This window comes from Oryctolagus cuniculus, chromosome 13 (assembly GCF_964237555.1).
Source record: "Oryctolagus cuniculus chromosome 13, mOryCun1.1, whole genome shotgun sequence".
Lineage (NCBI taxonomy): Eukaryota > Metazoa > Chordata > Mammalia > Lagomorpha > Leporidae > Oryctolagus > Oryctolagus cuniculus.
Genome location: NC_091444.1, coordinates 87,607,987 through 87,625,089, shown reverse-complemented (window position 1 = coordinate 87,625,089; position 17,103 = coordinate 87,607,987). Strand labels below are relative to the sequence as shown.

The 17,103-nt window shown below is 42.9% G+C and overlaps 1 long non-coding RNA gene across 5 annotated transcripts in view; it reads right to left on the bottom strand.

Moving 5' to 3' along the window:
* LOC103346222 (uncharacterized) overlaps window positions 1-17,103 on the bottom strand; it is a 78,836-nt gene that overhangs the window by 54,677 nt on the left and 7,056 nt on the right. For 4 of the 5 annotated variants that reach the window (XR_011381299.1, XR_011381298.1, XR_011381289.1 and 1 more), the window contains exon 2: window positions 8,890-9,017. This is a non-coding gene — a long non-coding RNA (uncharacterized lncRNA). Of the gene's footprint in view, window positions 1-8,889; window positions 9,113-17,103 lie in introns of all 5 variants that reach the window. The other variant, XR_011381293.1, reaches the window with a different exon arrangement.

Here is a 17,103-nt window from a genome sequence, read left to right as displayed (position 1 = left end):
AGGCAGGCAAAGGGCTGGCACTGTGGTGCAGTGGGTGAAGCCGCCGCCTGCAGTGCTGGCACCCCACATGGGTGCCGGTTTGAGTCCTGGCTGCTCCACTTCTGATCCAGGTCTCTGCTACCTCCTGAGAAAGTAGTGGAAGATGCCCCAAGTCCTTGGGCCCCTGCACCCATGTAGGAGACCCAGAAGAAGCTCCTGGCTCCTGACTTCAGATCAGCACAACTCGGACTGTTGCAGCCATTCAGAGAGTGAACCAGCAAGTGGAAGACCTTTCTCTTTCTCTCTCTGAAACCTGCTTTTTAAATAAATAAATAAATCTTAAAAAAAAAAAAAAAACAAGACAGGCAAAGTGGAATGCTGGGGCTGGGGTGGGGTTTGCCGATTTGTGGCATTGTCCTGTTGCTATTGGCAAAATAAAATGTGAACAGCGAGTCTCGTTCCCTAAACATTTGTTCTGGGGCTTGACCTTATGGGTGCGTAGGGCTGAGGAATAGGGAGTCAATGGTTTGGGGGCAGGTACCTTTAAGAAGATGTGAAGCAGGCTGCATCGTGGCCCAGGTCACAGTGCAAGCTGCAGTCATCAACTACAACAGATAGATATGGGAGAGGAGAATCTGGGTCATAGTAAGGCTCCCTGAGATGTGGACTCTGGAGATGATTCCAGGTTCCTGGCAGTGAGTAGATCCGGTTCTGGGGCAGGGCCATAGAGATGCTTTTCACTCCAAAGCACGACCTGGGTCTCTCCAGCTCTGCCCATGACAGTGGCTACAGTGTTGTCTGTGGCCGGCAGACATCAACCTGCAAGCTGTGACCGCTGAAGAGAGCGAGGACAATGCCGACAGGTGCGCTCACAGCCGCCGGCTGCCCTGGTGCGAGGGACAGGTGGACGTCTGTGTCAGACGCTGGTTAGAAGATGGCCAGAGGCGGAGATAGTGGAACAGATACGGGAACCATGTAACTGTACCCAACAAGGGATCGGAGCTCTGTGATGGAAGAAGGGAGCGAGGGTGGTGGGGAGGCGGGGACGGGAGAGAGTTGAGTTTGCATGGGGACCGGAGACAGGAAACGGAAAGGGAGTCTGAGGGAAGGAGACAAAGGATGGGCTGAGCAGAGCATGGCCCAGCGCGAGAATGCCGGGGCTGGGCTCAGGGTCGGGAAGGATGAGGTCCGCGGCGATGAGGATAACGTCGAGAGGCGTCCTCGCACGTGAAAGGGAAGCGGGGAGGAGCTGGAGGAAGGGCAGACTCGGAATCCCAGCGGTGTCGCCTCCAACGGCCCCCTGCCCACTCAGGACTGGCTGCTGTGTCCCACTCATATCTCCGCAGCACCCAGCTTCCTGGGCGGCGCAGGGCCTGGGACACCCTGGCGACCCCGGCCACCCCAGCTCCGCGCGTCCCTGCCTAGGCGGTTTTCATTTCCGGCTGGCAGTGGGCGGGCTCGGGCCCCAGAGGGAGGCCAGAACCCTTGGGCTCCACTGCGGGTTGTCCCTAGTTGGCTTCAGGCCTTGTCACTGGAGGCGACTGCAGCGCCAGCCTGCTTGGGAGTCCGGGTCTCTGGGCTACCCCAGGCGGCAGCTCCCGTCCTCAACCTTGAAGTTTGCTACCCACCCCCAGTCCGGCGCCCAACCCCCTGCGATACAGGACGCTCACTTCATCCTGTCCCTCTGGTCGCATGCCCGCGCACCCTAGACCCCTGCCCTCTGCCACCACCGAATCTGGTGTTCTTCAAGGAAAGAAGGAAATCGTGGGCACCGTAATGGGAGCAAAGGGTCAAGCGCCCGCCAGAGGTGCATGGCCCCACCTTTCTCCATCCCCGCTTTTCTGACCTGGGCCCCGCTGCTGCCCATCACGCATCTCGTACGTATCCCAGTCACACGAGGGGCACTTGCCGCCGGACCGGGACGCCCCATTCACTAGCCCACTAGGAAAGCCCTCAGCCTGCTCCTTTCTCATGGTGGTCGCTGTTTTGTTTCCTCCTTGCCATATACAGTTTCCTAGCATCCACCTGTGTCTTTCTAAACATCCGACATCTGTTGGTTTCTGTGGTCAGCTCTGGGAAAGCTCCCTGGACAAGGAACCCCAGACTCCGTCAATGGGCCCTGAAATTCCCTCTTCAGCACCCTAGCACAGCCATCCTGGGCTTCAGCTGCACCCTCCAGTGCGTCAGCCCAGAGCTCAGAGTGTGAGACTTCCAAAGGGGAGGACACCTCTCTAGGTCTCTCCACAGCCCCCGTTCAGAGTGCAGTCACTTTTGTGCAGGATGGACTGCAGAGGTCAGGAATGCTGCAGCCTATCTGGCCCTCCGGATGGCGATTACATCATTTTAGTGGAAAACTCAGAGGTTTCACTTCGTTAAGCCCCTGCAGAACAGCTTCTCCAGAAGTCCTCACGGGGGCAGATTTCTGAAGTCTTCACTGGAGGTGGACCTAACCCTCCCACACCTCCACTCTCCAGCAGGCTTCCCCTCTTCAATAGCTTCTTCCCCAAGAGGTTTTTGAATTTGAGTAAAGATATGGCTCTTTATTTTTTCCAGTGAAAGCTGCAAACAAGTTATAATGCTAAACACTGTTGTGCATAAATAGATTATATCAATGAATAGACTTAGTGGGGAAAGGCCAGACACAAAGCAGAACCTATTTAGGTATTGGTAGCAGCATTTCTGGATGATGGAGGTACTGTTTTTTTTTTTTTCTTATTGATCTTTTCAGCATTTCCCTTTTTTCCAAAATGAACCACACTGTATTACATTGACGTAAAAAGAAAAAAAAATGCCCAAGATTTTGTGAGCTTGGTAAGGTCACAGTTATTTTTCTTTTTTAAAGTTTATTTATTTACTCAAAACTCAGTTACACGGAGAGAGAAAGAGAGGCAGAAAGAGAGAGAGGTCTTCCTTCCATTGGTTCACTCCCCAGTTGGCCACAAGGGTTGGAGCTGGGCTGAGCTGAAATCAGGAGCTTCTTCTGGGTCTTACATGTTGGGTGCAGGGGCCTAAGGACTTGGGTCATCTTGTACTGTTTTTCCAGGCCATAGCAGAGAGCTGGATTGGAAGTGGAGCAGCTGGGACTCGAACTGGAGCCCATATGGGATGCTGGCACTGCAGGTGACAGCTTTACCCGCTACACCAGAGTGCCAGCCCCCAAAGCCACAGCTTTTATAGTTTTGACCCCTTTTCTTATCCTGATTTTTCACACAGATATAATGTGTCTACAATGTTTTATCCTGGCTCTTAAAAATGTTTACTATTTATTTGAGAGACACGACAGAAACAGAGCACTCTCATCCACTGGTTCACTTTCCAAATGCCTGCAACAATGCAGGATAAGCTGGGTGAAAGCCAAAAGCCAAGAACTCTTTCCAGATCTCTCATGTGTAAGGATCCAATTACTTAATCCATCACCTGTGGCTAAGGAAGCTGGACTCAAGAGCTAGAGTGCAACTTGAACCCAGACACTCTGATATGGGTTGCAGGCACCTTAATCACCAGACTAAACACCACTTCATGTCATATATTCATAGTTTTTGGAAGCATACTTTTTATGACTCTGTGATGTTCCATTAAATAGATAGGTGATAACTTTTTAAACATAGCTAGGTTAAACTTATTGGCCACTTAGGTTATTTTGACATTTTTGTCATCATAAAGCCATTCAATAAATATTAATTGAGTATCTATGTGATAATACCAGGTGCTGGACATTATCTTAGCACTGTGATATAGCTCCCAGGGAAATAGTAAGGCCACATATTACCATGTTTCTACTTTTTCTATTATTCAAGCTTCTTCCTTAAGAGTCTGAATTGATGAATGAGTTCAAGTTGGGAAAAATGAAAATATTTCATTGACAAACAGTATCAAACTTCATTGATGAGCAATAAAGATATTGGAAGCCATTGAAGGTGATGGCATCATATTCCATCACCAACTACTCCCTCCCTCGTGCTTTGAACATTTTAGTAGCTGACTTGTCATTCTCTTAACAACCACTTCTGAAAAATTCTTGGTTTTCTAAAATGTATGTGAAAGGTTGGAGGCAGGGAGAAACAGGCAAGACTTGTGGCTGCAGAGGCCGACCTAGAGCATGCAAAAGGCCATAGCCCTAGGGAACAGATATGCCTACACAAGGGATTGTTTGGGCTACCTGACCCTCAACCCTGATCCATGTAAAGCAAATAAAAGTATATGAACATTGAAAGGCAGGGCTCAGACCTGTGAATCTGCAGTCCCCTGGCCCTCATGTTGTTTCCACCTGAATCTGTCTCTGAGTAGATTTTTATCTCCAAACACACAGGGGTAGCTGGACCAACTTGGCAATAGGCAGAAATATTTCACTCCCTAAATGCCTGCAGCAGCCAAGGTTACTATAGGCTGAAGCCAATAGCTTAGAACTCTACCCGGGTCTCTTACATTGAAGGCAGGAGTCCAAATGCTTGACCCATCTTCTGTTGCCCTTCCCATCCCCAACCTGGGGAAGCATATTATCAGGAAGCTGGATTGGAAGTGGAGTAGCTGGGAATCAAATCAGTACTCTAATATGGGATGGTAGCATTGCTCACAGCAGCTTAACTTGCTGCACAACAACACTGGCTACATCTGTTACTTTTAGATGAAGACTATTTTGAACAGCTTACACTAGCAGTTTGGAATGCTGTAATTTCTCCATGACAGCAGAGTTGACATGTAAATTATCTAAACTCTTCTGCATAGGGTTTTTATACTCTGTCATATTATTTATGCATCCAGTTGTTTCTATAAGTATAGATTTATAGATAGCTATTTTATATCTTGGGTATATTCCAATGATATTTCATTTACTTTCTTATGGACATATTCCAACTTTGGCCATCAGGAGGTTTTTCAATTGGTTTCTGTATCCTTGGCCATACTCACAACCATTTCTTTTTAGCACTTCTTTATTTCTAGTGCTGCAAGATGTTCCTGGCTTACTTTGTATATTACTTGCCTCATCTTAACTCAGTCATTCACCTGAAGAGTTTGGGTGCCTTTAATTGGAGAATGGCATGAGACTTGAGGATCGGATTATGAGGTATGCATGTTGTTACAGAGAACAAGTTACTTTTAGGCCCACTCAGCTAATAGCAGGAGTAACCATATTAAGTAACCTATGTGGATACATGTTATTGCCATTGTGTAGAAACAAACATGACTCTCAAAATTTGTTTGGATATGGAGAACAATGATTCCATGTGTGCACACACACACATAAAGAGACTATGAGAATTTGTTATGTGTTATTTCACACAAAATGAATTTCTGGAGAGAGAAGAGTGGCTTCCCAGGAGGTTCAAACACATAACTTGAAATAGCAGGGGAAGGAGATTTGTTTCTGGTTTTGTAAGGGTTACAATTTGGGCTGGGATGAAGGACCTGTGTTTGACTTGAACTCCTACTGGTGCAAAGAAGGAACACTTGGGTTTTCTTAACAGCCTCCCTAGATGTAGAAAAGTAGTAGAAGTCCCTTGGGTGAGGCTTCAAAGATGCCCCAGTTAAAATTAAAAAAAAAAAAAACACCAGAATCTTACTCTTCATTATAATACACATAGCAGTAAAGATTTTACATGTAGCATTTTAACTGTGATAATAGCCCAGATGACTCCATTTTGCTTTGTAAAAACTGTTGTCTTTGTGACTAAACTTATGCTTAAGAAACAAGTTATGCCTGCTTAAGGATTTTAGAATATGATCTTGAGAAACTCAGCTGAATTTGCCAAGTAATATAGCCTACCCCAGTCAGCAGGACCAGAGGCTGGGGTTTGTGACTACAGGCTCAAACTTAACCTCTTTGACTCTGACCAGCCCCCTTATTTTCTGGCCAGAGCCCAACATGCAGCAGGGCCTATCATTGATACCCCTTATTCCTGATTCCCCATTCTGGTCTCATCTGAAACAATCCTGCTACCCTGAGATGCTGCGATTGTCTTGGTGAAAATCACATGCTCCTTCTCCCAACATTTCTGGCTTCTTGAATTAACCTGCTTTCATGCATCAGTTCTTGACTCTTAAATATTGGTTTGCAAGCAGAGAGAAACTTTACCTTGCTTTTGGTAACATATCTATATTAAGAAAACATGAATTTATACTATATATTTAGTTCAATATTACATGCTTTATTCTTCCTTACTCATCATCTCTACTCCCTCCTTAACAGTGAGAATCTTAATTCCCTTCACATAATTCTGCTTCAGAATGTATGTATAGTGATTTAGAATTAACAAGTGCAGCCAATAATGTAGCCATATCAACTACCATATAAAATGTAGGCAAACTCCTTTTCTCTTTGAGTTTGAAAATGCCACTCTTTTCCTTCTTAAAATATTTATCTGTGTATTTGAAAGGCAAACTTATAGAGCGATAGGGAGAAATAGAGAGATAGAAATCTCCCTCAGCTGGTTCACTCCACAAATGGCCACAATGGCCAGGGCTGGGCCAGACTGAAGCCAGGAGCCAGGAGTTTCATCCAGGCCTCACACATGGGGGCTGGATCAGAAGTGGAGTGGCCACAAAGGAGCTAGCACCCATATGGGTCTCTGGCTTTGCAAGCAATGGCTTAACCTGCTATACCACAATGCTGGCCCAGTGACACTCTTTTCCAAATTGTTAACATTAGAATCTTATGCCTTCAGGCTCTTTAGTGAAGTGCTTCATGCATAGTGCACTTCTATCCTTTTATTACAATATGCAGATGTTCAGGCTTTGCTCTACCATTGTATGTAAGAGGAAGGTCCTCAAAAGTTTCATGCACATGTAAGTTATTAAAAATTAATATTTCAAACAATTGTAATTTTAAAAAGCTATGACTTTTATTAACTTTTCTTTAATCAGATTGTTAAGTACTAGAGCATGACAATGTGCTTTGACATTTACTTTTTTTTTAAAAGATTTTATTTATTTATTTGAGAGTTAGAGTTACAGACAGTGAGAAGGAGAAACAGAGAGAAAGGTCTTCCATCTGCTGGTTCACTGTCCAAATGGATGCTATGGCCGGAGCTGCTCCGATTCGAAGCCAGGAGCCAGGAGCTTCCTCTGGTCTCCCACACAGGTGCAGGGGCCCAAGGACTTGGGCCATGATCTACTGCTTTCCCAGGCCATAGCAGAGAGCTGGATTGGAAGTAGAGCAGCCGAGACTAAAACCAGCACCCATATGGAATGCTTGCGCGTCAGGCCAGGGCATTAACCCACTGCACCACAGTGCTGGCCCCTTTGACATTTACTTTAACCTAGTTTTCTTTGTTGTCATTTCAATCTTTATGTACAAACACATAAAAAATTCAAAATAGGGATATTCAAGTGGTGTGTAGATTGTTTTTATTGTGAAGTATAGCTGCAACAAAAGGAGATTTTATAATATATTTTGTCTCTATGAACATGAAAGAGTTGAAAATCTGTGTTGGAAAGCACTCTCAACTATACTGTGAAACAAGAAATTTTAACAGCTCGAAGGATCAATTAGGGTGGATTGTGCCAAAAATACATATTCAAAAACATCTCTAAATATGCATGTATATAATTGAAACTATGATTGTTTGTCTTATCAATTACCATTGTACTATGGAAGAAAGGATCAGCAGCTTCAAAAACTCTTATTTGAGAATTAGGAAGTTAAACACAAGCAACACAAACTTCTGACTTAAAGGAGGCTATAACAAACAATTCAGATAGTTTTGTCCTGTTCTCTGTGATGTCTCTAAACACAATTTTCATTTGGGAATGAATAAATACAGTATATACATACATTGAAAATGATCAGAGAAGAATTACAGAAAGTCATGTGCCCCGAGGGCCTGTTTCCACCACTCAACCCCAATTGGTATGGCCTGGATACTCACACACCTGGGAGCTTTTAACCTCCATTACAGAACTTCTAAGAAAACAGTCACCACGTGCCAATGTTTCAGTCGCCAACAGACTGCATATACAACAGTGGTCCCATCAGAGGATGGGAATGATACTGTCCACCATCTAGTGACATTGCAGTACACACCGTGTCTAGGAGCATGCAGGAGTTCACACAGAACCCTGGCCACCAGGCAGGACACGTCACAGAGGGAACGGAGGGCCCAGGGGAGTATGCAGCCAACGACCAGGTGTTCCTTTTACAGGACACGTATTAAGATTTCCAGATGCCTTGGAGACTTGTCTAATCTGTTTCTAGCTTATTCCTACCAGGTGGCCGCTCTAGGAGAGTTCTGACCATCAGTAAAGTTAGATTCAGTGTGAGTCAAGGCAACTGAACCACATCTATGAAGTAGAAGTTTACTACTTAGAGATGTCAGAAGAGGGCCCTATGCCCCCGGGTCAGTGGGAAGGGAAAAGCTCTCCGACAGTCAACTCCATGGCGTCCACGGGACAGGTGAAAGTGAAGGTAGGAGGGGGGCGAGTGAGACCAGGAGGAAGGGGCGGGGCCGGGCGTGTGGCGCTTGCGCAGTACATGCTGCGTCACCAAGCGGCAGAAGTAGCAACTACGAATTCTGGACATTGGCGAAGGCAGAGTCCATGAAGAGTGGGGCTTCCCTGAAGAGTGGGGCGGCGGCCACGGCCAGGAAGAGTAGGGCGGCCATGAACAGCAGGGAGGCTGTGACGGTGGCAGCCATGAGTCCTGGCAGAATGCAGCGTTGGTAGCAAGGAAGTGTGGGGAGGAGGCAGTGTTGAGCGTGGGAAGATGGCGGCCGTGGTGGTCAAACAACGGGCGCTGAGCGTGGGCCCAGCGGCGGTGGGGGCGAAGTTAGACCTCAGGCTTCTGTGTGGTGAGGAAGCCTGGGGCTGCCGTGGGGGGGCCTGGGACTGCAGCAGAGGTGGTGGCCACGGCGCTGGGCTGTGGAGCTGATTTGTGACTGTGTTTATCTTTGAGGCAGTGACAGATCTAGGGCCTACCTCAGTGGAGTGCAGTCGCAGCGTCTGCTGGCAGCAGGCCTCTTGGGGTCCCAGCGGCAGAGGCTCAGACGTGAGAAGAAGTGGCTGGAGTCGGCCGGGCCCTGGAGGACACGGGGCTGGAGCTGGACCTGGAAGTGATACCGAAGTTCAACAACGACGTGCTCGTCTCCAAGTTTCAGATGCTGCTCGGTGTTGGCTTAACCTGGCCGGCTGTGCCTTCCTCCTGGACAGGAGCAGCAGGTGAGTCAGTCCGGCCGGACTGACGCTGTCAGCAGCCTGGGGGCATTAAGGTTAAGGGAAGGAACCCCCAAGCCCTGCAGGCAGTGAGGTGGGCCTCTGTCCCACAGCAGAGAGGGGCCGCATGTATGGGGAGAAATCTGGGGTCTGAGGGCGCCTACAGGAGAATTAGGGGCCACAGAGACAGGAGGGGCAGAAGGGATATTGGGGACTGGGTTTCTCTGGGGTTCTGCAGGAAATCAGGGACCGATAAGACTTGGGTGTGGCGCCATGGAAGGTAGACCTGGAAGGAAATCCATGTGCTGTTGGCAAAGAGTAAAACCCCAGCACTTCTGGATTTGAAAGACTGAGCAAAAGGTCGGTGTTTAGAGTGCAGGACCAAGGTCGACAGCACTGGAGGGAAACTCTGGGGGAGCGTTTGGTGCCTTGGAAGAGCTGGGAGACGGGAGAATATGTTTGTGTATGTCTCCATCCGAGGATAGATAGGAAAAGGGAAGAATATTATTGCTGAAAGCAGATGACTTTTGCAAGAGCCATAGCAGGGATGCATGGGATATGTGAGATGGGGCCTGTGGAAAATCCTTGGGAAAAGTGGGGGAAAGGAGAGTTTGGGAGGAGGATCTTTCTGAAAGGACTGGAGCATGAGTGCAGTGTTAATTAGGAAACTTCAAGAAAGGTCTCCAGGATATTGGGATTCGAGAGGGAGATTACCTGAAAGAAAACTGGGTTGATAAGGCATTTGAGAAAATGGAGAATTTGACTTAGGCTGAGAATGAAACCTTTTTTGGCTTGTGGTCACCTTGTAGGACTGAATTGGGGCAGAACACTCTGGCTCATTAAAGGAGTGTTTCTTGGCTTTGGAAGAGTTATCTGTTATTTGATAGTTTTTTTTTTTTTCTAATTACTTTAAATAATGCCAGGAGCAACATGATTGTACTTGAAAAAGTTTGTGGGAAGAAAAGTTGTACATTTGTTTTGGTATAAAAATTTTTTTGATAATCCATGCATGGCTTTGTCATGATACATATTTTCCATAAACATTTTACACATGGTAATTTAATATTATCTAATATTCTGAAGCTTTTTATCATGTTAGAATTTATGCTCACTTGTTGCTAAAATTCACTTGACAGTGCAAAATGCCCAACGGGAAGGCCATGGTACTTCTGTCAGCATTATTCTGGGTACTGAAAACACTGACCAGAGATAACACAATGCAGGTACAAGCCAATCTCATTGAAATCTTCAATTTGTAAGTTTTATGGCTTTTAAACACTACGAGTTTAAGTTGTCACGTTGGCTACTGGAAAAATTGCTCTTTATTATTTGATGTGAGGAACACATATGTATGTGTCTATATATGCATGTGTACATATAGCAGGCTGAGGAATATGTACATGCCTGTGTATGTGTATATATGTACGTGTATGTAGCAGACTGCCTGGGTTTCATTTCTGACTCCATCATGCATCTCCTATGTGACTAAGGGAAAGTTACTCAGGGCATGTCTGTCATGTCTTAACTGAGAAGTAGAGATAACCAAAGTTAAAGCCCCAGAAAGCTGTGATGAGGATCAAAAAGGTTAAGGTGTGTAGATCCCTCAACCAAGCACCTGGCACAAGCCTGCAAGAAGTGCTAGTAAGGACCACCGTTTTTACTATAGCTGTGCATTACCATATTAACCTCTGAAAGAGGTAAATGTTCCTAAATGTAAATTCATGAACTCTTGACATCTTAAATTCTATAAAAGGCACTGGGCCTATAAATAACTGTGCTTTCATCAATTATTGAAGTATGTCAGTTCAAAATTGTTTACTAAGCTTTTGCTAGAAATTAAGTTACTTAGAATAAGGAATAATTCTAACAAGTATATGGTAACCAAAATTAAGAGCAAAGGTTAAAAAACTATGATACACAGACATACTTTTAGTGAAGTTATAAGAGATATGTTTTGAATAAAGGAAAAAGTAATATTTGTCCTAAAGTATAATGGTGTTTGGCATGGAGAAAGAGGAACAAAACAGGACAATCAGCTGAGGAAAATATAAAGTGTTGTAGATTTGTGGTAGATTGGCTGAGGTTATCATGGAATTGGCCACATGAGTTTCTGGAAATTGAGAGCATTACTACAAAAGGCACATTGACATGAAGTTAGAATTTGGTCCTACATGTTAATGTTAAAACAACCAGGTTTTCTGTTAGGAAAAAAGTTGACAAGAAGTTTTGATCTTTTATTTTTGAACTCTGCTTTTAGAGTTTTTCAGCCCGTCTTTGTAATTTTCCATGTTGCAACTTTTCTTTTTTTTTACAGTTTGCATTTAGTTGGAGACCTACTCAGTTTGTCAGTCAACTCCTGTAGCTTAAAAGTTTAGAGCAGGGTTATTTGATTCTGACCTCTAGCTTTTCTTAAGGTATTTAAATTGTTCCAAGAAGTAGGGTGAATATGAGTCTAATTCTATTCAAGGGTTTCTTCTTTGCTGTTTTAGTAACTGAGCTAGGAAATGAGAACTTCAAGTGTAGCACATCTTGGGTTCTCTGATATTGTTTTTAACTTTTTTTAATAAATATAAATTTCCAAAGTACAGCTTTTGGATTATAGTGGCTTTCCCCCACATAACTACCCTCCCATCCACAACCATCCCATCTCCCATTCCCTCTCCCATCCCATTCACATCAAGATTCATTTTCAATTATGCTTATATACATAAGATCAGTTTAGTATATACTAAGTAAAGATTTCAATAATTTGCACCCACACAGAAACACAAAGTATAAAGTACTGTTTGAGTACTATTTATACCATTAATTCACATAGTACAACACATTAAGGACAGAGATCCTACATGGGGAGTAAGTGCACAGTGACTCCTGTTGAAATTTAACAATTGACACTCTTGTTTATGGCCTCAGTAATCACCCGAGGCTCTTGTCATGAGCTGCCAAGGCTATGGATGCCTCTTGAGTTCACAAACTCTGATCTTTTTTAGACAAGGTCATAGACAAAGTGGAAGTTCTCTCCTCCCTTCAGAGAAAGGTACCTCCTTCTTTGATGGCCCATTCTTTCTGCTGTGATCTCACAGAGATCTTTCATTTAGGTTATTTTTTGTCAGAATGTCTTGGCTTTCCATGCCTGAAATACTCTCACGGGCTTTTTAGCCAGATCCGAATGCCTTAAGGACTAATTCTGAAGCCAGAGTGCTGTTTAGGACATCTGCCATTCTGAGTCTGCTGTGTATCCCGCTTCCCATGTTGGATTGTTCTCTCCTTTTTAATTTCATCAGTTAGTATTAGCAGACACTAGTCTTGTTTATGTGATCCCTTTGACACTTAATCCTATCATTGTGATCAATTGTGAACTGAAGCTGATCACTTTGACTAGTGAGATGGCATTGGAACATGTCACCTTGATGGGATTGAATTGGAATCCCCTGGCATGTTTCTAGCTCTACCATTGGGGGTAAGTCTGATTGAGCATGTGCTGAACTGCACATCTCTTCCCTTTCTTATTCCCACTCATATATTTAACAGGGATCACTTTTCAGTTAAATTTAAATACCTAAGAATAATTGTGTGTTAATTACAGAGTTCAACCAATGGAATTAAGTAGAACAAAAAAATACTAAAAGGAATAAAGTAGTAAATGTTCCTCAAAAATCAGGACAAGGGCTGATCAAGTCATTGTTTCTCATAGTGTCCATTTCACTTTAACAGGTTTCCTTTTTGGTGCTCGGTTAGTTGTCAACAATCAGGAGAACATATGATATTTGTCCCCTGGGGACTGGCTTATTTCACTCAGCATGATGTTTTCCAGATTCCTTCATTTTATTGCAAATGACCTGATTTCAGTGGTTTTTTACTGCTGTATAGTATTCTATAGAGTACATGTCCCATAATTTCTTTATCTAGTCTACTATGGATGGGCATTTGGGTTGATTCCAGGTCTTAGCTATTGAAGTGAGCTGCAATAAACATTAAGGTGCAGACAGCTCTTTTATTTGCCAATTTAATTTCCTTTGGGTAAATTCCAAGGAGTGGAATGGCTGGGTTGTATGGTAGGGTTATATTCAGGTTTCTGAGGACTCTCCAAACTGTCTTCCATAGTGGCTTTACCAGTTTGCATTCCCACCAACAGTGGGTTAGTGTCCCTTTTTCCCCACATCCTTGCCAGCATCTGTTGTTGGTAGATTTCTGAATGTGAGCCAATCTAACTGGGGTGAGGTGAAACCTCATTGTGGTTTTGATTTGCATTTCCCTGATGATCCTGAACATTTTTTGATATGTCTGTTGCCTATTTGGATTTCTTCACCTGAAAAATGTCTATTGAGGTCCTAGGCCCATCTCTTAAGTGGGTTGTTTGTTTTGTTTTTGTGGAGTTTCTTGATCTCTGTGCAGATTCTGGTTATTAATCCTTTATATGTTGCATAGTTTGCAAATATTTTTTCCTGTTGTGTTGGTTGCCTCTTCACTTTCCTGACTGTTCCTTTTGCAGTACAGAAACTTCTCAATTTGATGCAATCCCTATAGTTGATTTTGGCTTTGACTGCCTGTGCCTCCCAGGTCTTTTCCAAGAAGTCTTTGCCTGTGCCTATATCTTGCATGGTTTCTCCAATGTTCTCTAATAATTTGATGATGTCAGGTCATAGATTTAGATCTTCAGTCCATGTTGAGTGGATTTTTGTGTAAGGTGAAAGGTAGGGGTCTTGCTTCATGCTTCTGCACATGGAAATCCAGTTTTTCCAGCACCATTTATTGAATAGACTGTCCTTGCTCCAGGAATTGGTTTTAGATCCTTGATCAAATATAAGTTGGCTGTAGATGTTTGGATTGATTTCTGGTGTTTCAATTCTGTTCCATTGGTCTATTCATCTGTTTCTGTACCAGTACCATGCTGTTTTGATTATAACTGCCCTGTAGTATGTCCTGAAATCTGGTATTGTGATGCCACTGGCTTTGTTTTTGTTGTACAAGATTGCTTTAGCTATTCGAGGTCTCCTGCATCTCCATATGAATTCCAGCATCTTTTTTTCCAGATCTGAGAAGAATGTCTTTGGTATTTTGATTGGTATCACATTGAATCTATAAATTGCTTTTGGGAGAATGGACATTTTGATGATATTGATTCTTCCAGTCCATGAGCATGGAAGATTTTTCCAATTTTTGGTATCCTCCTCTATTTCTTTCTTTAAGATTTTGTAATTCTCATTGTAAAGATCTTTGACATCCTTGGTTAAGTTTATTCCAAGCTATTTGATTGTTTTTGTAGCTATTGTAAATGGGATTGATCTTAGCAGTTCATTCTCGTCCATGGTATTTCCAGTGTATACAAAGGCTGTTGATTTTTGTGCATTGATTTTATATTCTGCTACTTTGTCAAACTCTTCTTTGAGTTCCAGTAGTCTCTTAGTAGATTGCTTTGGATCCCCTAAATAAAGAATCATATCATCTGCAAAGAGGGATAGTTTGACTTCTTCCTTCCCAATTTGTATCCCTTTATTTTCTTTTTCTTGTCTAATGTTTCTGGCTCAAAATCTAGTACTATATTGAACAACAGTGATGAGAGTGAGCATCCCTGTCTGGTACCAGATCTCAGTGGAAATGCCTCCAACTTTTCCCCATTCAATAGGATGTTGGCCGTGGGTTTTTCATAAATTTCTTTGATTGTATTGAGGAATGATCCTTCTAGACCCAATTTGCTTAGAGTTTTCATCATGAAAGGATGTTTATTTTATCGAATGCTTTCTCTACATCTATTGAGATAATCATATGGTTTTCTTCTGCAGTTTGTTAATGTAGTGTATCATGTTGATTAAATTACCTACATTGAACGATCCCTGCATACCAGGGATAAATCCCACTTGGTTTGGATGGATGATCTTTCTGACCTGTTGTTGCATTCTATTGGCCAGAATTTTATTGAGGATTTTTGTGTCTATGTTCATCAGGGAAATTGGTCTGTAATTCTCTTTCAATACTGTATCTTTTTCAAGTTTAGGAATTAAGGTGATGCTGACTTCACAGAAAGAATTCGGGAGGATTCCCTCTTTTTGGATTGTTCTGAATAGTTTGAGAAGAATTGGAGCTAGTTCTTCTTTAAATGTCTGGTAGAATTCAGCAGTGAATCCATCTAGTCCTGGGCTTTTCTTTCTTTGGAGGGCCTTTACTACTGATTCAATTTCTGTCTCAGTTATGGGTCTGTTTAGGTATCCTATGTCTTCATGGTTCAATTTAGGTAGGTTGTATGTTTCCAGGAATCTGCCCATTTGTGATAGATTTCCCTGTTTGCTGGCATACAGCTCTTTGTAGTAATTTCTGATGACTCTTTTTATTTCTGTAGTGTCTGTTGTTACGTTTCCTTTTTTCATCTCTGATTTTATTGATTTGGGTCTTTTATTTTTTGAGTTAGTTGGGCCAATGGGGTGTCAATTTTTTTTTTCCAAAAAAACAGCTCTTCATTTTGCTGATCTTTTGTAATTTTTGGGGGGATTCAGTTCCGTTGATTTCTTCTCTAATTTTAATTATTTCTCTTCTCCTACTAGTTTTGGGTCTTGTTTGCTGCAGCTTTTCTAGATCTTTGAGATGCATTTATAGCTCATCCACGTGGTGCCTTTCCAATTTCTTGATGTAGGCACCTATTGCTATAAAATTCCCTCTTAACATTGCTTTTGCTGTATCCCATAAGTTTTGATATGTTGTGTTGTTATCCTCATTTGCTTTCAGAAAGTTTTTGATTTCTCTTTTGATTTCTTCTATGACTCATTGTTCATTCAGGAGCATGTTGTTCAGTCTCCATGTGTTTGCATATGCTCTAGGGATTCCTGAGTTGCTAATTTCCAGCTTCATTCCACTGTGGTCTGAGAAGATGCATGGTATGAACTCAGTTCTTTTGAATTTGCTGAGACTTGCTTTATGGCCTAGTATGTGGCCAGTCCTAGAGTAGGTTCCATGTACTGCTGAGAAAAATGTGTATTCCTCAAGTGTAGGATGAAAAGTTCTGTAGATATCTGTTAGATCCATTTGGTCTGTAGTGCCGATTAAATCTGCTGTTTCCTTGTTGATCTTCTGTCAGGTTGATCTGTCTATTGCTGAAAGTGGAGTATTGAAGTCCCCCAATACTATTGTATTGGAGTCTAAGTCTCCCTTTAAGTTCCTTAACATATCTTTTAAATAACCCGGTGCCCTGTAATCAGGTGCATGTACATTTATAATAGTTACCTCTCCCTGTTGAAACTGATCCCTTAATCATTATATAGTGCCTCTCTTTGTCTCTCTTAACAGTTTTTGTGTTAAAGTTTATTTTGTCTGATATTAAGATGGCTATGCCAGCTCTTTTTTGGTTTCTGTTGGCATGGGATATCTTTTTCCAACTTTTCACATTCAATCTGCATGCATCTTTGCTGGAAAGATGTGTTTCTTGTAAGCAGAAAATATATGGGTTTTGGTTTTTAATCCATTCATCCAGTCTGTGTCTTTTAACTGGGAGTTGAGGCCATTCACATTCAAGTGACTGTTGATTAGTAGTGACTTTGCCCTGCAATTTTTCAAAGATATTTCTAATATGTGCTTTGAACTTCCTGTGATCTTTTACTGGGAAATTTTCTTCCTTTACCTTCTTTCATATTGATGGCCATGTTTCTGTGTTTCTGTGTGTAACACATCTTTAAGCATCTTTTGCAGGGCTGGACGAGTGGTGACAAATTCTTTGTTTGCTATGAAAGGTCTTTATTTCACCTTCATTCACAAATGAGAGCTTTGAAGGATATAATATTCTGGGATGGCAGTTTTTTTCTCTTAGTACTTGGGCTATATCTAGCCATTCCCTCCTAGCCTATACGGTATCTGATGAGAAGTCAGCTGTGAGTCTAATTGGAGATCCTCTGAGAGTAATCTGATGTTTCTCTCTTGCATATTTTAGAATCTTTTCTTTATGTTTCACTGTGGTGAATTTAATTACAACGTGTCATGATGAGGATCTCTTTG